Source organism: Symphalangus syndactylus, chromosome 9 (assembly GCF_028878055.3).
Source record: "Symphalangus syndactylus isolate Jambi chromosome 9, NHGRI_mSymSyn1-v2.1_pri, whole genome shotgun sequence".
In the NCBI taxonomy this organism is placed as follows: domain Eukaryota; kingdom Metazoa; phylum Chordata; class Mammalia; order Primates; family Hylobatidae; genus Symphalangus; species Symphalangus syndactylus.
Window position 1 is genome coordinate 110,611,199 of NC_072431.2, and position 22,849 is coordinate 110,634,047.

General features: G+C 45.6%; 2 protein-coding genes across 5 annotated transcripts in view; one reads left to right on the forward strand and one right to left on the reverse strand.

The window, feature by feature from the left end:
* The window catches only part of UBAP1 (ubiquitin associated protein 1), a 73,244-nt gene extending 63,789 nt beyond the window's left edge, over nucleotides 1–9,455 (reverse strand). Inside the window, exon 1 of one of the 3 annotated variants that reach the window (XM_055293910.2) lies at nucleotides 9,219–9,455. The gene's annotated coding sequence lies outside the window, so the exon portion shown is untranslated. The remainder of the gene's footprint in view (nucleotides 1–9,218) is intronic. The other 2 variants (XM_055293911.2, XM_055293909.2) reach the window with 2 other exon arrangements.
* A 35-nt stretch (nucleotides 9,456–9,490) lies between these two features.
* LOC129490233 (inosine-5'-monophosphate dehydrogenase 1-like) overlaps nucleotides 9,491–22,849 on the forward strand; it is a 54,358-nt gene continuing 40,999 nt past the window's right edge. The window contains exon 1 of one of the 2 annotated variants that reach the window (XM_055293920.2): nucleotides 9,491–10,053. The gene's annotated coding sequence lies outside the window, so the exon portion shown is untranslated. The remainder of the gene's footprint in view (nucleotides 10,054–22,849) is intronic. The other variant, XM_063609061.1, reaches the window with a different exon arrangement.

Here is a 22,849-nt window from a genome sequence, read left to right on the forward strand (position 1 = left end):
AACCCCGTTTCTACTAAAAATATAAAAATTAGCCAGGCATGGTGGCACGCGCCTGTAATCCCAGCTACTCAGGAGGCTGAGGTGAAAGAATCACTTGAACCCTGGAGGAGGAGGTTGCAATGAGTCAAGATCGCACCACTGCACTCCAAGCTAGGCGACAGAGCAAGACTCTGTCTTAAAAAAAAAAAAAAAAAAAAAGATATAATGATCTACTAGAAGAAAGAAACGGGGAAGTTACTGCCCATATCCTTCCCCATGAAAATACCGAAGGACATGTTAACACTCTCAAACTATAGAAAGATTTTAGGATTAGGAAGATTCCATTCTTACCAATAAGGATGCAAACCCCACCTGGGACCAAGACCATGATGATGAGATGAAGCAAAAGACAGGCAAAGCCAGCCTAATCTTTTTTATTTTTTATTTTTTGGAGATGGAGTTTCACTCTTGTCGCCCAGGCTGGAGTGCAATGGTATGATCTCGGCTCACCGAAACCTCTGCCTCCTGGCTTCAAGCAATTCTCCTGCCTCAGCCTCCTGAGTAGGTGGGATTACAGGAATCCAAAACCATACCCGGCTAAATTTCGTATTTTTAGTAGAGACAGGGTTTCACCATGTTGGCCAGGCTGGTCTCGAACTCCCGACCTCAGGTGATCCACACGCCTCAGCCTCCCAAAGTGCTGGGATTACAGGCGTGAGCCACCACACCCAGCCCAAGACAGCCTAACCTTGAGTTTCCAATAGGTTACTAAAGGAGGTTGGAACAGGCCAGTGGTAGTAACAAACAACAGAAAAAGGCAGTGAGTTAAAGGTAGCTGAAAGCGCCAGGCATGGTGGCTCACGTCTGTAACACCAGCACTTGGGGAGGCCGAAGTGGGTGAATTACTTGAGGCCAGGCATTTAAGACCAACCTGGGTACCAGGGCAAGATCCCATGTCTTTAAAAAACAAAACAAAAACAAACAAAAAAAAAAGCTGAAGACTAAGTTTAGCATTCAAATCGCTTAACTTTGTTGCTCTCTTCTATTTACCCATCAAATCTGAAGGTAACTAAAAATTTCCCATTACACTTTTCTGTATTTCATGAAGGACACTTTAAACTATGTTAGTTACATAAGTAAGGATTCCCAATGATCTAAGAGTATCCCTTTCATAAATGTCAAAGGTATACTATTTGTATAAATAAACAGCATTTGTGTTGTATTTTTAATCTGGTGGGTGTAAACAGTATTTGTAGTGTATTTTTAATCTGGTGGTTGTTTTATATTTCTTTTTTTTTTTCAGTGAACCCAAATTACTCAGATGTTTTATATTTCAGTGTGATCCTCGCCCAGATCAAATACTCTACTCCTTAGAAGAGTAATTCCTAAAGTCAAAGTAATCACTAGTCCTCTCATTGAAAAAAAGAAAAAATGTTTTTTAGCAGCTTTAATACACAACATAGAAAAATCAATGCCACCAAGATGTATGTATTTATACATATACCTTAAGTCATAAGGGTTTAATGGCAGATAGGAGACACACAAGTCCAAGGAACTGGACAGTTTTTTTTTTTTTAAAAAAGCAAAAAACATTCTTCTAAGATGTTTCTGTATCAACTCTTCCACAATCTACAATTATTCTTGATAAGATAGGAGACATACAAGTCCAAGGAACCGGACAGAGTTTAAAAACAAAAGAAAATCAAAATATGTTCCTCTAAGATGCCTCCATATCAGCTCTTCCACAATCCACAACTATTCTTGATAAAGCCCAACACTGTAAAAACTAGACATCAAAAAAAATTTGAATATATTTTAGTGAAAGTGCTAACAGCTTAGACTGAGTGACACACTATCAATTGTATATAATACTGTCCACACAAGAAAGGTCTCATTGTCAAATCACATTAACATTTAATAAGATGCACATCTCATTCACAAATCCGTTGGTGTCTCAGTTTTGGACAATGTATGAAACCCACATGTAAGGCACAATCCAACCTCCTTTTAAAACCCTGTGGCCCTACAACTCCAAAGATAATAAGAAAGCAACTTCTAAGAAGTCCGCCTTTGTAATCAAGCAGATATTGGAACTAAATGTCAGATGAGATATACCACATTATAGATAGGTATACTACTGTATTTATTAAAACAGCATGCCTGGCAGCAAAGAAGGATTTCCCAAATTTGATACAACAAGCACAAACCAGCCAGGTGCAGTGGCTCACGCCCGTAATCCCAGCACTTTGGGAGGCCCAGGCAGGTGGATCACCTGAGGTCAGTAGCTCAAGACCAGCCTGACCAATATGATGAAACCCCGTCTCTACTAAAAATACAGAAATTAGCTGGGCGTGGTGGCAGGCGCCTGTAATCCCAGCTACTCGGGAGGCTGAGACAGGAGAATTGCTTGAACCCAGGAGGCGGAGGCTGCAGTGAGCCAAGATCATGCCATTGCACTCCCGCATGGGCAACAAAAGCGAAACTCCATCTAAAAAAAAAAAAAAAAACAAAAAACACACAAACCATGAAAGATTGAAAAATTCAGTTCATTACAATTATGAGCTTTTCTCACCAGAAGACTATGAAGAGATGAAAAGACAAGTCACAAATTGGGAAAGGATATTTGCAACCTATAAATTAACAAATAATTAGTATCCAGAATATATAAAGAACTCTTAAAAATGAATCAGAAAAAGAGAAAAGACCAAAAAAATAGGCAACGAAATTGAATATACACTTTGCAGAAGCACAAATGACCAATGAATATATATGAAAAGATGCCCGGCTTCAGGAAATGCTGATAAAAAACACTACAGATACAATTTCAAACCCACCAGACTAGAAAAAAAAATTAATTTAAAATCTGACAATGTCAAGTGTTGGGGAGGAAGTGAAGCAGCCAAAACATACACTGCTGGCTCTTGACTCAGTAACCACAAGATTAACAATTACCATGAGCCAATTCAGTGACTCAAACACTGGAAGTGTTTGGTAAGCATTAAGCAACTGATAATGACCAATCAAGCATTCTGAGAACACATGAGGATTACTGCCAAATACAAATTTTGGCCCTTAATGAACCGGATCCAACCTGACTCAGCAATATAAAAAAGAAACTTTCAGCCATTTATCCAGTTTATCCAGTTTATTTTGTGAAGTACAAAATAATCAGGTATTCATTTCCTCCTAGAATTCTGATGACTTAATGTGACTAAAATTTTAATGAACTATTTATCATTCCAGTTACACTATTATTTCAATGAAAACAAGCAGTTCACAATGGCATTACTTTAAAACTAGTGCTTATACCTTATAGGAATTGGAATGGTCCTGCGGCCCCCTAAGAGAGGCAAAATGGCATAAAAGAATGCAGCATAAGCATTCAGATTACAGATTTCAGTTCAAATTCACTCTACCTAGCTGTAACCTTAAAGTTGCACAATCTCTGTGATCCTGTTTCCTCAATACATAAAAAGCACACATAACACAACCTACCTACCTAATTCAAGTGTGAGAATTGAGTTTTTTTTTTTTGAGACAGAGACTCGTTCTGTTGGCCAGGCTGGAGTGCAGTGGCATGATCTGGGCTCACAGCAACCTCTGCCTCCCAGGTTCAAGCGATTCTCCTGCCTCAGCCTCCCGAGTAGCTGGGATTACAGGCACCTGCCACCACGCCCAGCTAATTTTTGTCTTTTTAGTACAGACGGGGTTTCACCGTGTTGGCCAGACTGGTCTTGAAATCCTTACCTCAGGTGATCTACCCGCCTGGGCCTCCCAATGTGCCAGGATTACAGGCATGACCCACAGCGCCCACCTGAGATTATTTCTTTTGAGGTAGGATCTTGCTCTGTTGCCCAGGCTGGAGGGCAGGGGCATGATCTCAGCTCACTGCAGCCTCGACTTCCTGAGCTCAGGTGATCCTCCTACCTCAGCCTCCCGTATACCTGGGACTACAAGCATGAACCACCAATCCCAGCTAATTTTTCTATAATTTTTGTAGAGACGGGTCTCACTGTGTTGTCCAGGCTGGTCTTGAACTTCTGGGCTCAAGCAATCTGCCCACTCTGGGATTCCCAAAGTGCTGGGACTACAGGCATGAGCCACCGTGCCTGGCCAAGAATTGAGATTATGTAAAGTGTTTAACAGGGCTGAGAGCAGTGGCTCACGCCTGTAATCCCAGCACTTTGGGAGGCCGAGGTGGGTAGATCACCTGAGGTCAGAAGTTCGAGACCAGCCTGGTGAACAAGGTGAAACCCCATCTCTACTAAAAATACAAAAATTAGCCAGGCGCGGTGGCAGGCGCCTGTAATCCCAGCTACTAGGGAGGCTGATGCAGGAGAATCACTTTTTTTTTTTTTTTTTTTTTTTTTTGAGACGTAGTCTCGCTCTGTCACCCAGGCTAGAGTGCAGTGGCGCAATCTCGGCTCACTGCAAGCTCCGCCTCCCGGGTTCACGCCATTCTCCTGCCTCAGCCTCTCCGAGTAGCTGGGACTACAGGCGCCCGCCACCATGCCCGGCTAATTTTTTTTTGTATTTTTAGTAGAGACGGGGTTTCACCATGGTCTCGATCTCCTGACCTCGTGATCCGCCCGCCTCGGCCTCCCAAAGTGCTGGGATTACAAGCGTGAGCCACCGCGCCTGGCCAGGAGAATCACTTGAACTTGGGAGGTGGAGGCTGCAGTGAGCCGAGATCACGCCATTGCACACTCCAGCCTGGGGAGTAAGAGCGAGACTTCATCTCAAAAAAAAAAAAAAAAAAAAAAAGGATTGGCTGGACACGGTGGCTCACGCCTGTAATTCCAGCACTTTGGGAGGCTGAGGCAGGTGGATCACCTGAGGTCAGGAGTTCGAGACCAGCCTGACCAACATGGAGAAACCCCGTCTCTACTAAAAATACAAAATGAGCCAGGCGTGGTGGCACACGTCTGTAATCCCAGCTACTCGGGAGGCTGAGGCAGGAGAATCTCTTGCACCTGGGAGGTGGAGGTTGCAGTGAGCCGAGATTGTGCCACTGCACTCCAGCCTGGCAACAGAGCGAGACTGTCTATAAAAAAAAAGGAAAAAAAGTGTTGAACAATCCTGGCTCATTAGTATATACCCAGTGTTAGCACCCTTTCCTTTGTGAATCTTGCTACTTTCACCTAAAATTTCTAAAACCTGAAATTGTAACTCTCGATTCACAGGAAGATATTACTGTTACCTTCAAGTTATTTTCTAATGTTACAGGACACTGTATGTTACAGGTTGGAAGAGCACTACTCTGCTTGCTTGTTTTTTCTAATTGAACATACTTTTCCTATAAGATATTCTGGGCCAGGAGCAGTATCTCACACTTGTAATTCCAGCACTTTGGGAGGCCAAAGCGGATGCATCACCTAAGTTGAAGAGTTCGAGACCAGCCTGACCAACATGGAGAAACCCCGTCTCTACTAAAAACACAAAATTAGCCAGGCATGGTGGCACATGCCTGTAATTCCAGCTACTCGGGAGGCTGGGGCAGGAGAATCACTTGAACCTGGGAGGCGGCAGTTGCAGTGAGCTGAGATGGGGCCATTGCACTCCAGCCTGGGCAACAAGAGCAAAGCTCCATTTCAAAAAAAAAAAAAACAAAAAAAAAAGAAATTCTGAAAAATCCTATTACTTCCTTAGAAATCTGGAAAAGAGGATGGATTTTTGTTTTGGTATAGATGCAGGGATTCCCATTCTGTGTGGGAAACTAAACCCAGATGATTTCTAAGCTTCTTTTCAGCTCGAGTTTTTTTTTCTTTTTTTTTAATTGTTAGAAAAAAGGTTTATTTAATTTTTTTTTTTTTTTTTTGAGACGGAGTCTCACTCTGTTGCCCAGGCTGGAGTGCAGTGGCGCCATCTTAGCTCACTGCAAGCTTTGCCTCCAGGGTTCACGCCATTCTCCTGCCTCAGCCTCCTGAGTAGCTGGGACTACAGGCACACACCATCACGCCTGGCTAATATTTTTGTATTTTTTAGTACAGACAGGGTTTCACCGTGTTAGCCAGGATGGTCTCAATCTCCTGACCTCATGATCCGCCCGCCTTGGCCTCCCAAAGTGCTAGGATTACAGGTGTGAGCCACTGCGCCCAGCCTATTTAATGTTTTAAGGCACTCTGTATTACCATTTTGCATTTCTTGAGAAAGACTGTCTAAAGAAAACCACCTGATTAATGATGAATAAATATTTTTAATGAATCTGTAGGAAAAAAGATTACTCTTAAAATGATCTACATTTGAAAAATCTCAATACATTCAATAATATAATTAAAGAACAGGCGCCGGGCAAGGTGGCTCACGCCTGTAATCCCAGCACTTTGGAAGGCCGAGATGGGCGGATCACGAGGTCAGGAGATCGAGACCATCCTGGCTAACACGGTGAAACCCCATCTGTACTAAAACTACAAAAAATTAGCCAGGCGTGGTGGCGGGCGCCTGTAGTCCCAGCTACTCAGGAGGCTGAGGCAGGAGAATGGCGTGAACCCGGGAGGCAGAGCTTGCAGTGAGCAGAGATCGAGCCACTGCACCCCAGCCTGGGCAACTGAGCAAGACTCTGTCTCAAGAAAGAGGGAGGGAGGGAAGAAGGAAGGAAGGAAGGAAGGAAGGAAGGAAGGAAGGAAGGAAGGAAGGAAGGAAGGAAGGAAGGACAGGAAAAACTTGTAATATTGGCATTTACACTCAGGGCTAATGACATTTCAACTATAATGCTGAAAATATTCAATAAGAATTTTAGTCACTGAATTAAACGTCAGGGATCCAGCTGGGTGCAGTGGCTCACGTCTGTAATCCCAGCACTTTGGGAGGCCAAGGCGGGCGGATCACGAGGTCAGGAGATCAAGACCATCCTGGCTAACACGGTGAAACCCCACCTCTACTAAAAATACAAAAAATTAGCCGGGCGTCGTGGCGGACACCCGTAGTCCCAGCTACTCGGGAGGCTGAGGCAGGAGAATGGCGTGAACCCGGGAGGCAGAGCTTGCAGTAAGCTGAGATCGTGCCACTGCACTCCAGCCTGGGCAACAGAGGGAGACTCCGTCTCAAAAAATAAAATAAAGTAAAAATAAAAATAAATAAGGCCGGGCGCGGTGGCTCACGCCTGTAATCCCAGCACTCTGGGAGGCCGAGGCGGGTGGATCACGAGGTCAGGAGATCGACACCATCCTGGCTAACACGGTGAAACCCCGTCTCTACTAAAAAATACAAAAAAATTAGCCGGGCGTGTGGCGGGCGCCTGTAATCCCAGCTACTGAGGAGGCTGAGGCAGGAAAATGGCGTGAGCCCGGTAGGCGGAGCTTGCAGTGAGCCGAGATTGCGCCACTGCACTCCAGCCTGAGCAAAGAGCGAAACTCTGTCTCAAAAAAAATAAGAAAACAGGCCGGGTGCGGTGGCTCACGCCTGTAATCCCAGCACTTTGGGAGACCAAGGCCAGAGGATTATTTGAGGTCAGAAGTTCGAGACCAGCCTGACCAACATGGTGAAACGCCATCTCTACTAAAATACAAAAATAGCCAGCCTTAGTGGCGGGTGTCTCTAATCTTAGCTACTCGGGAGGCTGAGGCAGGACAGTCACTTGAACCCAGGAGGCAGAGGTTGCAGTGAGCCAAGATCGCGCCACTGCACTCCAGCCTGGGCAACAGACCGAGACTCCCTCTGGAAAAAAATAAAAAGAAACAAACAAAAAAAGTTTTCTTTCCAATGAGTTTCTAGCAGGTTAGTAAAGTTATCTGCTGTGCAATGACAACGATGGTCACTCACTAAAGAAACATTAAGTTTCGCATTTCCGTAATTATAATGACTCTTATTATTGCAACACACAGTAGGTATTTAATAAACACAATGAATTAATAGAACTAGAAACAAAAATTTAATAAAATTTCACTTACAGTAAGTTAATGCGGACAATGTAATTTTTTTAAGACTTGAGAAATTTCACATTCTTTGCCATAATACGTAAACTTTTTTTTTTTTTGAGTCAAAGTCTCGCTCTGTTGCCCAGGCTGGAGTGCAATGCAGCGATCTAGGCTCACTGCAACCTCGGCCTCCCAGGTTCAAGCCATTCTCCTGCCTCGGCCACCCGGGTAGCTGGGATTACAGGCGCCTGCCACCACGCCCAGCTGGCTTTTTAGTAGAGAAGGGGTTTCATCACGTTGGTCAGGCTGGTCTTGAACTCCTGACCTCGTGATCCGCCCGCCTCGGCCTCCCAAAGTGCTGGGATTTCAGACGTGAGCCACAGCGCCTGGCCAATATGGAAACTTTTAGTTTAGGTTGGGACATTAACTAGAAAGAACTATACATCACTAAAGACTATCTTCTTTTTCCCATCATCAAATCTGACAAAATTAAAAAGGAAAACATCCATCATATCGATTCAAATTCTCAAATGCTAATAACTGAAGAGACAAAGCACTAACGAGTAAAGTTAGAAAAGAATATACGTAATACTTAACTAAATTACCAAATCTGGTTTCGCAACACTGCATGGTGACTAAAAAGTATCAATTTTTTTTTCCAGTTTAACATAAAACGTATTTTTATGCCAACCATACTTTTAAGACGCTAGTCTGGAAACAATTACATTTGGCAACAAAGGTCAAAGATCACTGATATAGCTCAAATAAATGAACCTGACGTTCCACAAGAAAGATTGGGGCGCTTCCTGACGCCCAGGCGGACTGTATAGGTAAGCCTCCACCCAAGAAACAAAAAAGGCGGATAAACACACCTGGAGAAGACCAGACAAGGCCAAAGATATCCCCAAAGATCACTCACCTCTGTTCTAGTCTCCACCCTTTCTCCCCCATCTCATTGCCTCAGGGAGAACTAAATCTACACCGCACGTCCCCAGCTCACCCTCAACTCCCCACCACTCATCTTCTTTACTAAAATCTGGGTCCCCCTCCCTGACATCCTCTAGTTCCCACCGAGCTCTCAATCCAGCCCGATAGATGTCTAACATGCCTGTCTTCCAGTAGGGTATTAGTCTCCTTAATCCGAACTCATTTTCCCGCAACCCATTTCCCCTCCGCCCCTTCAATTCTGGTCCCCTCACTCCGACCCTTCTCCCAGAATCCTCCCTAACTCGCGGATCTTCGGCCACTTTTCCCTCCCACCTCCTAGCTCCGGCGCCTTTCACCTCTCTCGGCCCCCCGTCCGGTTTCCCAGTCTCCCAGTACCAGCCCCCCTCCCCCAACTCCGCCCCTCTTACCCCTCCCCCAGAGGGAGGCCCCCCTCACCTGAATGCCGCTGCTGCCGCCGTCTCAGAAGCCGAAAGGTGCTGGCACCGGCCGGCCTCCCAGGCTCGGTCTCCGCTGAGCTCCCGACGGCCCCTAGGGAGAGCGAACGCCACCACCTCCAACTCTGCCCGCTCCGGGCCAGGCCGTCACTGTAGCCACCGCCAGTGCCGCAGCCGCCATGTTGAAGTCCTACTTCCCTCCTCCTTCCCCTCACCGCCCCACCCCTTTGGGCGTCGGGCGTCTGACGTCATGGCGCCGCGCTCCACACGCCCGGACCAATGGGAGGAGCCGACGGTGACGTAACTAATCTCTCTTCCAGCGAGGAGCTACTCCGGCAACCTGGAGCATTACAATTGGATTGAGTAAACCCTGCTGACCTAAGGGGGAAGGAGGAAAGGAGGGGGTCACTAAGAGTGTAAGAATTGGGTTTGGCGAGGCGGCCAAAGCGGGAAACCCAAGAGCCTTGAAACGCGAAGGGATGCCCAAAGAGTTAGCAGCGAGTCCTACTTGGGAATTAAGACGTCTAGCTTCTGTTCAGGGTCAGCGACCTGGTACAACTCATACCCTTTCTGGGCCTCACTTTTCTCATGTATAGAGGACTAAGTTGAAAGGTGACTTCTAGGCTGGGCGCAGTGGCTCACGCCTGTAACTCCAGCACTTTGAGAGGCCGAGGCAGGAAGATGGCTTGAGGCCGGGAGGTCGAGGCTGCGGCAGCCGTGATCGCGCCACTGCACTCCAGGTGGGCAACGGAGCGCGACTCTGTATCAAAAGAAAAAAAAACAAAGGTGACCTCTAAGTCTTCCTTCAATTCTGACATTCTATGAGTTTAAACCAGGTAATCCTATCCCAAGCCTTCACTGCCTTCTGTGGGGGTTCTTCTTGTTGTTGTTGTTGTTGTTTCTGTTTGGGGTGTTTTTTGTTTTTTTGAGACAGGGTCTCGCTCTGTCGCTTAGGCTGGAGTGCAGTGGAGCGATGTTGGCGCACTGCAACCCTGCAACCTCCACCTGTCGGGCTCAAGTGATCCTCCCACCTCAGCCTTCTGAGTAGCTTGGACTATAGGCACATGCCACCACGACCGGATAATTTTTATTATTTTATATATATATATGGAGAGACGGGGTCTCACCATGTTGCCCAGGCCGGTCGTAAACTTCTGGGCTCAAGCCTCCGTCTCCCAAATTGCTGGGATTATAGGCGTGAGCCATGGCGCTGGCCTTCTGTGTCTTTGTATGTCTGCTGGAATTAGGAGACAGAGAATTATTAATTGAATAAAATGAATCTTGAGCCCAGGAGTTCGAGACCAATTTAAGCAACATAATGAGACCCCCGTCTCTACAAAAAGTTTGGTAAAAATTAGGTGAGCCTAGGCAACATAATGAGACCTTGTCTCTACAAAGACTTAAATTATCGGCCGGGCGCGGTGGCTCACGATTATAATCCCAGCACTTTGGGAGGCCGAGGCGGGCGGATCACAAGGTCAGGAGATGGAGACTACGGTGAAACCCCGTCTCTAGTAAAAATACAAAAAATTAGCCGGGCGTGGTGGCGGGCGCCTGTAGTCCCAGCTACTCGGAGAGGCTGAGGCAGGAGAATGGCGTGAACCCGGGAGGCGGAGCTTGCAGTGAGCCGAGATCGCGCCACTGCACTCCAGCCTGGGTGACAGAGCGAGACTCCATCTCAAAAAAAAAAAAAAAAAAAACTCAAATTATCTGGGCATGGTGGCACGTGCCTGTGGTCCTAACTATTCAGGAGGCTGAGATAGGAGGATCACTTGAGCCTGAGAGGTCGAGGCTACAGTGAGCCAGGATTGTGCTGGTGTACTCCAAACATGGGTGACAGAGCAAGATCTTGTCTCAATAAAATAAAATAAAATGACTAGGCACGATGGCTCACACCTGTAATCCCAGCACTTTGGGAGGCCAAGATGGTCAGATCGCTTGAGCTCAGGAGTTCGAGACCAGCCTAGGCAACGTGGTGAATCTTCATCTCTAACAAAAAAAAAAAAGTTGGGCATGGTGGCGCACGACTGTAGTCCCAGCTATTGGGTTCTGCAAATGAGACCCTGTCTAAAAATAAAATAATTAAAATTGTAAAAAATCAGCCAGACATGGTTGCACACATCTGTGGTCCCAGCTAGTCAGGAGGCTGAGGTGAGAAAATGGCCTCAGCCTGGGAGCTTAAGGCTGCTGTGAGCAATGATCATGCCATTGCACTCTAGCCTGGGCAACAGAGCAAGACTCTGTCTCAAAAAAAAACAAACAAAAAAAAATAACAAGGCCGGGTGTGGTGGCTCACGCCTGTAATCCCAGAACTCTGGGAAGCTGAGGCAGGCAGATCATCTGAGGTCAGGGGTTTAAGACCAGCCTACCCAACATGGTGAACCCCATCTCTACTAAAAATACAAAATAAAAATTAGCTAGGTATGTTGGTGGGCGCCTGTAATCCCAGCTGTGTGGGAGGCTGAGGCATGAGAATCGCTTGAACCCAGGAGGTGGAGGTTGCAGTGAGCGAGATCACGCCACTGCACTGCAGCCTGGGTGACAAAGCAAGATCCTGTCTCAAAAAAAAAAAAAAAAAAGGTCTGGGCACACTGGCTCATGCCTATAATCCCAGCACTTTGGGAGGCTGAGGCAGGTAGATAACCTGAGGTGAGGAGTTCAAGAGCAGCCTGGCCAACATGGTGAAAACCCATCTCTACTGAAAATTCAAAAATTAGCTGGGCGTGGTGGTGGCAGCTGTAATCCTAGCTATTCAAGAGGCTGAGGCAGAAGAATCACTTGAACCTGGGAGGTAGAGGTTGCAGTGAGGTGAGGTTGCGCCACAGCACTCCAGCCTAGGTGACAGAGCAACACTCTGTCTCAAAAAAAAAAAAAAAAAAAGGGCCAGGCACGGTGGCTCACGCCTGTAATCCCAGCACTTTGGGAGGCCGAGGTGGGCGGATCACATGAGGTCAGGAGTTCAAGGCCAGCCTGACCAACATGGAGAAACCCTGTCTCTACTAAAAATACAAAAAAATTAGCTGGGCGTGGTGGCAAATGCCTGTAATCCCAGCTACTTGGGAGGCTGAGGCAGGAGAATTGCTTGAACCTGGGAGGCAGAGGTTGCGGTTAGCTGAGATCACACCATTGCACTCCAGCCTGGGCAACAAGAGCAAAACTCCATTCAAAAACAAAAAAATGAAAAAGAAGTGGAGGCATTTCCCTAGAAAAACAAATACCTCTTTACCTTCCTAGGAGTGATTCATACTTGTCAGTTTCTAGGTGTGAATCCCAGTGTTGACTCACCTGGGGCCAGAAGAGGCTGAATAGGATGCCAGTCCTCTGTTTCCCCTACCCTGTGTCTTTCCCTCTCAGTGCATGTAGAGAGTGGCCAGCATACCTGCTGGCCTGCCAACAGCAATACAGAAAAAAGGGGCACCAACCTGCACCCTTCCTCTTTCCGTCTTCTTTCTCCCTCCCTTTATACACCAGGCATTTGCAATGTCTAAGAACAGAGACAGATGGCTCACGCCTGTAATCCCAGCACTTTGGGAGGCTAAGGCGGGCGGATCACGAGGTCAGGAGATCGAGACCATCCTGGCTAACATGGTGAAACCCCGTCTCTACTAAAAATACAAAAAATCAGCCGGGCATGGTGGCGGGCGCCTGTAGTCCCAGCTACTCAGGAGGCTGAGGCAGGAGAATGGCGTGAACCCCGGGGGGCGGAGCTTGCAGTGAACCGAGATCGCGCCACTGCACTCCAGCCTGGGCGACAGAGCGAGACTCCGTCTCAAAAAAAAAAAAAAAAAAAGAACAGAGACAGAAAAGACAGACAACCACTTCTACAATATTTCCTTCATTTAGCCATCCGGTACTAATTAAGTCCTACCATGTGCCAGGTACCACAAGTCTGCAAAGATGCTCACAAGGCAGCCCAGTGAGGGAAGCAGATAGGTGTCCAGATAATGATGGCACCTGACAGAAAATAAACTGAGTCCAGCCGGGCGTGGTGGATCACGCCTGTAATCCCAGCACTTTGGGAGGCTGAGGCAGGCGTATCACGAAGTCAGGAGATCGAGATCATCCTGGCTAACACGGTGAAACCCGTCTCTACTAAAAATACAAAAAGTTAGCCAGGTGTGGTAGCACACGCCTGTAGTCCCAGCTACTTGGGAGGCTGAGGCAGGAGAATCGCTTGAACCCGGGAGGCGGAGGTTGCAGTGAGCAGAGATCACACCACTGCCCTCCAGCCTGGGCGACAGAGCGACACTCTGTCTCAAAAAAAATAAATAAATAAAAAGAAAATAAACTGAGTCCCTTATGTAGCACAATCCATGCCTGAGGAGTAGAGAGGAGAGGGAATTCAGGTACACTTGAGAAATTGGGAAATTTCATGGCAAATTGAAGCATTTAAGTTAGGCCTTAAAGGCCAGATAGAATGAAGGGTGCCCAAAGTAGTCTGGGCAAAGGCATGGATGCAAGAAATTTCCAGGAATGTTCAGGATCAGTAAGTAGAGCAAAGGGTATATGTAGAAGAGCAGAGGGAGGTAAGTTTGGAGAAACCAGGAAGGAAGAGGTTTGGCTTGGGTTTAACAGTTCTAAGTCTATAAGAAAAAGTCACTGCCATCCTTGGCAAAGACATCTTTTCTCCTGGGAAAATCAAGAGAAAAGTTAGGATGAATCCTTAGAGCCTTGAAGATCAGATTGAAACCTTTTGCCCTTCCCCAGAAACTCATAGTTACAACGAAGGACTCAGATATCTGGGTAACCTCTGAGGCTTCTCTCAATTCTAAGAACGATGTGATGACCATCATATAAAGATGCAATTATCCTGATGACCATGATATAGATAATTTTCCATTCCAACAGATGAATACACAAACACAAAAAGGTACAATAAAATATTAAAAGAGAATATAGAGGAATGTTTTCTGAGTTATGGGATGGAAAGAACTTGTCTAATCATAACACCAAATGCTGAAGCCATGAAGGAAATAGTTGACAGATTTGATGATGGCAAAAGACCCCATACACAAAGTGAAAAGATAAACTGAAAGAAAATATTTGTAACCTATATAACAGAAAAAAGTTAATTTTCCCAATATACAAAGAATTTTACAAATCAGTGTGAAAAATTGAATGATTCAATTAAAAAAAAAGTGTGTATAGCTTGCAAGAGGCAATTAGCCAAAGAAGAAATACAAATAGCTAGTGAACATATGAGAAAAAATGGTCAATATCACTGATAATTTTTTTTTTTTTTTTTTTTTTTTTTTGAGTTGAAGCCTCACTTTGTCTCCCAGGCTGGAGTGCAAAGGCGCGATCTCGGCTCACTACAACCTCTGCCTCCTGGGTTCAAGCGATTCTCCTGCCTCTGCCTCCTGGGTTCAAGCGATTCTCCTGCCTCAGCCTCCTGAGTAGCTGGGATTACAGGCATGTGCCACCACACTCGACTAATTTTTGTATTTTTAGTAGAGATGGGGTTTCTTTTTTTTTTTTTTTTTTATTATACTTTAGGGTTTTAGGGTACATGTGCACAATGTGCAGGTTTGTTACATATGTATCCATGTGCCATGTTGATTTCCTGCACCCATTAACTCGTCATTTAGCATTAGGTGTATCTCCTAATGCTGTCCCTCCCCCCTCCCCCCACCCCACAACAGTCCCCGGAGTGTGATGTTCCCCTTCCTGTGTCCATGAGTTCTCATTGTTCAATTCCCACCTATGAGTGAGAACATGCGGTGTTTGGTTTTTTGTCCTTGCGATAGTTTACTGAGAATGATGTTTTCCAGTTTCATCCATGTCCCTACAAAGGACACGAACTCATCATTTTTTATGGCTGCATAATATTCTATGGTGTAGGCCGGGCGCGGTGGCTCACGCTTGTAATCCCAGCACTTTGGGAGGCCGAGGCGGGCGGATCACGAGGTCAGGAGATCGAGACCACGGTGAAACCCCGTCTCTACTAAAAATACAAAAAATTAGCCGGGCGTGGTGGCGGGCGCCTGTAGTCCCAGCTACTCGGAGAGGCTGAGGCAGGAGAATGGCGTGAACCCGGGAGGCAGAGCTTGCAGTGAGCCGAGATTGCGCCACTGCACTCCAGCCTGGGTGACAGAGCAAGACTCCGTCTCAAAAAAAAAAAAAAAAAAAAAAAAAAAAAAAAAAAATATTCTATGGTGTATATGTGCCACATTTTCTTAATCCAGTCTATCATTGTTGGACATTTGGGTTGGTTCCAACTCTTTGCTATTGTGAATAGTGCCGCAATAAACATACGTGCGCATGTGTCTTTATAGCAGCATGATTTATAGTCCTTTGGGTATATACCCAGTAATGGGATGGCTGGGTCAAACGGTATTTCTAGTTCGAGATCCCTGAGGAATCGCCACACTGACTTCCACAGTGGTTGAACTAGTTTACAGTCCCACCAACAGTGTAAAAGTGTTCCTATTTCTCCACATCCTCTCCAGCACCTGTTGTTTCCTGATTTTTTAATGATGGCCATTCTAACTGGTGTGAGATGGTATCTCACTGTGGTTTTGATTTGCATTTCTCTGATGGCCAGTGATGATGAGCATTTCTTCATGTGTTTTTTGGCTGCATAAATGTCTTCTTTTGAGAAGTGTCTGTTCATGTCCTCTGCCCACTTTTTGATGGGGTTTGTTTTTTTCTTGTAAATTTGTTTGAGTTCATTGTAGATTCTGGATATTAGCCCTTTGTCAGATGAGTAGATTGCAAAAATTTTCTCCCATTGTGTAGGTTGCCTGTTCACTCTGATGATAGTTTCTTTTGCTGTGCAGAAGCTCTTTAGTTTAATGAGATCCCATTTGTCGATTTTGGCTTTTGTTGCCATTGCTTTTGGTGTTTTAGACATGAAGTCCTTGCCCACGCCTATGTCCTGAATGGTATTGCCTAGTTTTTCTTGTAGGATTTTAATGGTTTTAGGTCTAACATATAAGTCTTTAATCCATCTTGAATTAATTTTTGTATAAGGTGTAAGGAAGGGATCCAGTTGCAGCTTTCTACATATGGCTAGCCAGTTTTCCCAGCACCATTTATTAAATAGGGAATCCTTTCCCCATTGCTTGTTTTTGTCAGGTTTGTCAAAGATCAGATAGTTGTAGCTATGTGGCATCATTTCTGAGGGCTCTGTTCTGTTCCATTGATCTATGTCTCTGTTGTGGTACCAGTACCATGCTGTTTTGGCTACTGTAGCCTTGTAGTATAGTTTAAAGTCAGGTAGCGTGATGCCTCCAGCTTTGTTCTTTTGGCTTAGGATTGACTTGGCGATGCGGGCTCTTTTTTGGTTCCATATGAACTTTAAAGTAGTTTTTTCCAATTCTGTGAAGAAAGTCACTGGTAGCTTGATGGGGATGGCATTGAATCTATAAATTACCTTGGGCAGTATGGCCATTTTCACGATATTGATTCTTCCAACCCATGAGCATGGAATGTTCTTCCATTTGTTTGTATCCTCTTTTATTTCATTGAGCAGCGGTTTGTAGTTCTCCTTGAAGAGGTCCTTCACATCCCTTGTAAGTTGGATTCCTAGGTATTTTATTCTCTTTGAAGCAATTGTGAATGGGAGTTCACTCATGATTTGGCTCTCTGTTTGTCTGTTATTGGTGTACAAGAATGCTTGTGATTTTTGTACATTAATTTTGTATCCTGAGACTTTGCTGAAGTTGCTAATCAGCTTAAGGAGATTTTGGGCTGAGACGATGGGGTTTTCTAGATATACAATCATATCATCTGCAAACAGGGACAATTTGACTTCCTCTTTTCCTAATTGAATACCCTTTATTTCCTTCTCCTGCCTGATTGCCCTGGCCAGAACTTCCAGCACTATGTTGACTAGGAGTGGTGAGAGAGGGCATCCCTGCCTTGTGCCAGTTTTCAGAGGGAATGCTTCCAGTTTTTGCCCATTCAGTATGATATTGGCTGTGGGTTTGTCGTAGATAGCTCTTATTATTTTGAGATACGTCCCAAGAGATGGGGTTTCACCATGTTGTTCAGGCTGGTCTCGAACTCCCGACCTCATGATCCTCCCCACCTCGGCCTCCTAAAGTGCTGGGATTACAGGTGTGAGCCACCGCACCGGGCTGATAATTTTTAAAAATGAAACAAGGCTCTAATTTTTACCTAACAAATTGGCAAAAGCTAAAAGGATCAAGTATATCCAATGCTGGGTCTGATGCAGTGGCTCATGCCTGTAATCTCAGCACTTTGGGAGGCCGAGGTGGGAGTGAGTCCTGGAGTTTGAGTCCATCCTGGGCAACAGGGCCTTGTTCTGTCACCCAGGCTGGAGTGCAGTGGTGCAATCATAGATCGTTGCAGCTTTGAACTTCTGGACTTAAGGGATCGTCCCACCTCAGCCTCCTGAATAGCTGGGACCACAGGTACATGCCACCATACCTGGCTAATTTTTTATTTTATTTTATTTTATTTTATTTAAGTTTTGTTTGTTTGTGTTGTTTTCTTTTGAAATGTAGTCTTGCTCTGTCATCCAGGCTGGTGTGCAGTGGCACAATCTCGGCTCACTGCAACCTCTGCCTCCCAGGTTCAAATGATCCTCCTGCCTCAGGCTTCCAAGTAGCTGCGGATTACAGGCATGCGCCAACATGCACCGCTATTTTTTTATATTTTTGGTAGAGACGGGATTCCTCTATGTTGGTGTCTAGGCTGGTCTTGAACTCCTGGCCTCAAGTGATCCACCTGCCATGCCTCCCGAAGTGCTGAGATTACAGGTATGAGCCAGTGCACCCAGCTTGTGGGTTTTTTTTTTTTTTTTTTGAGACAGGGTTTCAGTCTTCTGTCACCCAGGCTAGAGTGCAGTGGCATGATCTCAGCTCACTGCAACCTCTGCCTCCCAGGCTCAAGAGATCCTCCTACCTCCACCTCCAGAGTAGCTGGGACACAAGCACATACCACCATGCCTGACTAATTTTGTGTATTTTTGGTAGAGACAGGGTTTCACCATGTTGCCCAGGCTGGTCTCAAACTCCTGAGCTCAAGCAATCTGCCAGCCTTGGCTTACCAAAGTGCTAAGATTATGGGCATGAGCCATGGCACCCAGCCATTTTTTTTCTTTTTTGTAGAGTCAGGATCTCGCTATATTGACCAGGCTGGTCTCAAACTCTTGGCCCCAAGTGATCCTGCTGCCATGGCCTCCCAAAGTGCTGGAATTGCATGCATGAGCTACCATGCTCAGCCCCCCATCTTAACAGATTTTTAAAAAGTATTTAATAAAAAAGTATATCCAGCCGGGCATGGTGGCTCATGCCTGTAATCCCAGCACTTTGGGAGGCCAAGGCAGGTGGACCACCTGAGGTTGGGAGTTCAAGATCAGCCTGGCCAACATGGCAAAATCCTGTGTCTACTAAAAATACAAAAATTAGCTGGCGTAGTGGTGTGCATCTGTAATCCCAGCATTTGGGAGGCTGAGGCAGGAGAATCACTTGAACCCAGGAGGCAGAGGTTTCAGTGAGCCGAGATAGCACCACTGCACTCCAGCCTGGGCGACAGAGCAAGACTTTGTCTCAAAAAAAAAAAAAAAAAAAAAGTGTATCCAATGGTGCGTAGATGGATAAATAAACTTTTTTTTTTTTTTTTTTTTGTTTTTGTTTTTTTTTTTGAGACGGAGTCTCGCCCTGTCACCCAGGCTGGAGAGCAGTGGCGGGATCTCTGCTCACTGCAAGCTCCGCCTCCCGGGTTCACACCATTCTCCTGCCTCAGCCTCTCCGAGTAGCTGGGACTACAGGCGCCTGCCACCACGCCTGGCTAATTTTTTGTATTTTTTTAGTAGAGACGGGGTTTCACCGTGGTCTCGATCTCCTGACCTCATGATCTGCCTGCCTCAGCCTCCCAAAGTGCTGGGATTACAAGCGTGAGCCACTGCGCCCGGCCTTTTTTTTTTTTTTTTTTTTAAAGAAACAGTCTCTCTATGGTGCACAGGCTGGTCTCAAGCTCCTGGTCTCAAGCAATCCTCCCACCTTGACCTCCCAAAGTGCTGGGATTAGGCATGAGCCACCATGTCTAGCAAAATAAGCATTCTCATACACTGCTGACAACAGTATAAATTGGTAGAATCTTTTCATGGGGCAATTTGGCAGTAACTATTGCAGTTACAGCAGTATATTGTGGAGTAAAAAGCAAGTTGCAGAATAATGCATATTGTATTTATTTTTGCAAAAAAAAATATGTGTAGACATAGTCTATATATGTGTGTGTATGTATATATATGTGTGTGTGTGTGTGTGTGTATATATATATATATATAAGCATGGATGAAAAACTGAAAGGACACACACTAAATTATTAGTTGTGGCTGTGGAGGAAATAGGATTTGGCTGGAGTGGGGTGGGCAGCAGAACTTGGGACTAAAGAAGGAGGGGAGGCCAGGCGCGGTGGCTCACGCCTGTAATTCCGGCACTTTGGGAGGCCGAGGTGGGCGGATCACTTGAGGTCAGGAGTTCAAGACCAGCTTGGCCAAAACCCGTCTCTACCAAAAATAAAAAAATAAAAAAAATAAAAAAAAATGAACCAGGACTGGTGGCGTGCACCTCTAATCCCAGCTACTCAGGAGGCTGAGACAGGAGAAAAGCTTGAACCCGGGAGATGGAGGTTGCAGTAAGCTGAGATCATGCCACTGCACTCCAGCCTGGGCGACAGAGTGACACTCTGTCTCAAAAAAAAAAAAAAAAAAAAGAAGAAGAAGAAGGGGAAGTGGAAACCACACAGAAGCAATGCAGCCACTGCTGGGAAATGCCCCATAGCCAAAAGAGGAAGAACTACCCTGGCTTCTTCTTCCTCTCACCTCCAGTCTACTTCCAGTGCCTCCCATTGGCTGAATATAGCTAGTATGTGGTTGTCAAAGAAGCTGGGAAATGTGGTTTTCAGAAGAAGAACAGAGAATGAGTCCGAGAACAAAGATGCAATGACCAGCCTCTAAAAAGTGATTTGCTAGGCTGGGCACGGTGGCTCACGCCTGTAATCCCAGCACTTTGGGAGGCCGAGGTGGAAGGATCATGAGGTCAGGAGATCGAGACCATCCTGGCTAACACGGTGAAACCCCGTCTCTACTAAAAATACAAAAACTTAGCCAGGCGCGGTGGTGGGCGCCTGTAGTCCCAGCTACTTGGGAGGCTGAGGCAGTAGAATGGTGCCAACGCGGGAGGCAAAGCTTGCAGTGAGCCGAGATCACGCCACTGCATCCCAGCCTGGGAGACAGAGCGGGACTCTGTCTCAAAAAAAAAATAAAAATAAAATTCATTTGGTAGTTCAAAGACTTAATGAAAGGGGCCAGGTGCAGTGGCTCACACCTGTAATCCTAGCACTTTGGGAGGCCAAGATAGGTGCATCACCTGAGGTCAGGAGTTTAAGACCAGCCTGGCCAACATGGTGAAACCCCATCTCTACTAAAAATACAAAAAAATTAGCTGGGGTTGGTGGTGGGAGGCTGAGGTAGGAGAATCGCTTGAACCCGCGAGGCAGAGGTTGCAGTGAGCCAAGATCGCGCCATTGCACTCCAGCCTGGGCAACAAGAGTGAAACTCTGTCTCAAAAAAAAAAAAAAAAAAAAAAAAGGCCAGGCACAGTGACTCATGCCTGTAGTCCCAGCTACTTGGGAGGCTGAGGCAGGAGAATTGCTTGAACCCAAGAGACAGAGGTTGCAGTGAGCTGAGATTATGCCACTACACTCCAGCCTGGGCAACAGAGCGAGACTCAAAAAAAAAAAAAAAGAATAAGAGAGATGGAGAACCAGATATGAAAAGCAGGAGAAAATTTAGAGAAAAAAAAAAAAACACAGCAGGAAGCATAGCAAAAAGTTATCTTGTAAAATAGTAAAAGATAATTTTATTAAGCTTTTTAAAATGGGGTTAGTAGACTGTTGTGGCAGTGGGCCAGAAGACCTCTGTGCCTAGTAATTCATTCAGCTAATTAATGTACTTAGGTCTACTATACACCAAGCTCTGTGCTGCAGTGGGAACAAAGGTTAAACAAGACCAGGCTTCAGCCATCAAAACTCTCAGGAGGAAGACAAACTTGTAAGACACACAATTACAATACAGTTAAATCATATCAGTGAGCTCAAGGACAAGGCCTGCCACTAGGCTAAACTGTACCTTTGTGCATGATAGGAAAAGGCACCCTCCCTAAGAGGATGCAGTGCCAGGATATACAGCTTGGCAAGCTGAGTGCAGCTGGATTTCAGTCCTCCCTGGTCCCTAAGCCAGGCACCTTTGTACAGAGTATAAAGGACACATCCATACTTGGCTTTCTTGCTTGAGGAGGAAGAGACTGGCACCTATGGAAGGAGGGCAGAGTCATCCTCTGAGGATGTGCACCTGTGCAGCAGGAAGCCCTAGGACACCAGCCTCCTAGCCCAGAACATCATGGGAAACCAGTGGCTTCAGTTGCTTCTGGAGCTGCTGTGACAAGGAGTTGGGAAAGGAAACTCCCAGAAATTTGGAAAAGCTCCTTTGGAAGGAAAAATTGACAGATGGTGTTTATAGTTTTGCTTTGGTTCTCCTATCGGAGTGAATCCCAGATGTTTTCTTCTATTTCCAAGATAGTGTTAGATTGAAAAGTCTCCTTTGCTCAAAAATAATGAAATGTCAGTATACACAGTTAAGTGTGGGCACATGGACAAGTGAATCCTGTGCCAGGTCAGCAAAGTGTGATTTGCTGCTGTATGAATCCAAGGTTTGGAGTTACCATTCTAGATTTCTCTCTTTTTATTTTTATTTATTTTTTGAGACAGGGTTGTGTTCTGTCACCCGGGCTAGAGTGCAGTGGCATGATCACAGCTCACTGCAGCCTTAACCTCCTGGCCTCAAGCGATTCTCCTGCCTTAGCATCCCAAATAGCTGGAACTACAGGCATGTGCTGCCACATCCAGCTAATTAAAAAATAATAATAATTCTGGCCAGGTGCAGTGGCTCACGCCTGTAATCCCAGCATTTTGGGAGGCCAAGTAGGGTGGATCACCTGATGTCGGGAGTTCGACCAACATGGAGAACCCTATCTCTACTAAAAATACAAAATTAGCTGGGCGTGGTGGCACATGCCTGTAATCCCAGCTACTCGGGATGCTGAGGCAGGAGAATCGCTTGAACCCAGGAGGCAGAGGTTGCAGTGAGCCAAGATCACGCCACTGCACTCCAGCCTGGGCAACAAGAGCGAAACTCCGTCTAAAAACAAACAAAATTGTGAAGATGAAGTCTCATTATGTTGCCTTACTTTTCTTTTTTTTTATTTTTCTTTTTTTTATTAATTTTTTTTGCATACAAAAACAATAAACATTTTCTAAAAATACATACAAACAAAAAGATGCGTATCAAACATATTAGGAAGGTTGCACATGGGAAGTCGGGGAATAGAAATGGGGGTGGGAGTTAAAATAAATGAGAGAGGGACTTTATATGGATCAGTGATAATAACTCAATCCTCTATTTGACAAAGAAGAGGGAGAAGGAAGAGGAAGAAAAAGAAAGTGGGATAAAGGATCAGAAAGGGAGGAAAATAGAAAAAATTAGAGTATGACTCCAGGGTAGGCCTGTTTTGTTGTCATTGAGTTGGTTGGTTGGTTTGTCTGTTGTATTCTTCATGTTTCGCCAAGTTGGCCAGACTGGTCTCGAACTCCTAGCCCGAA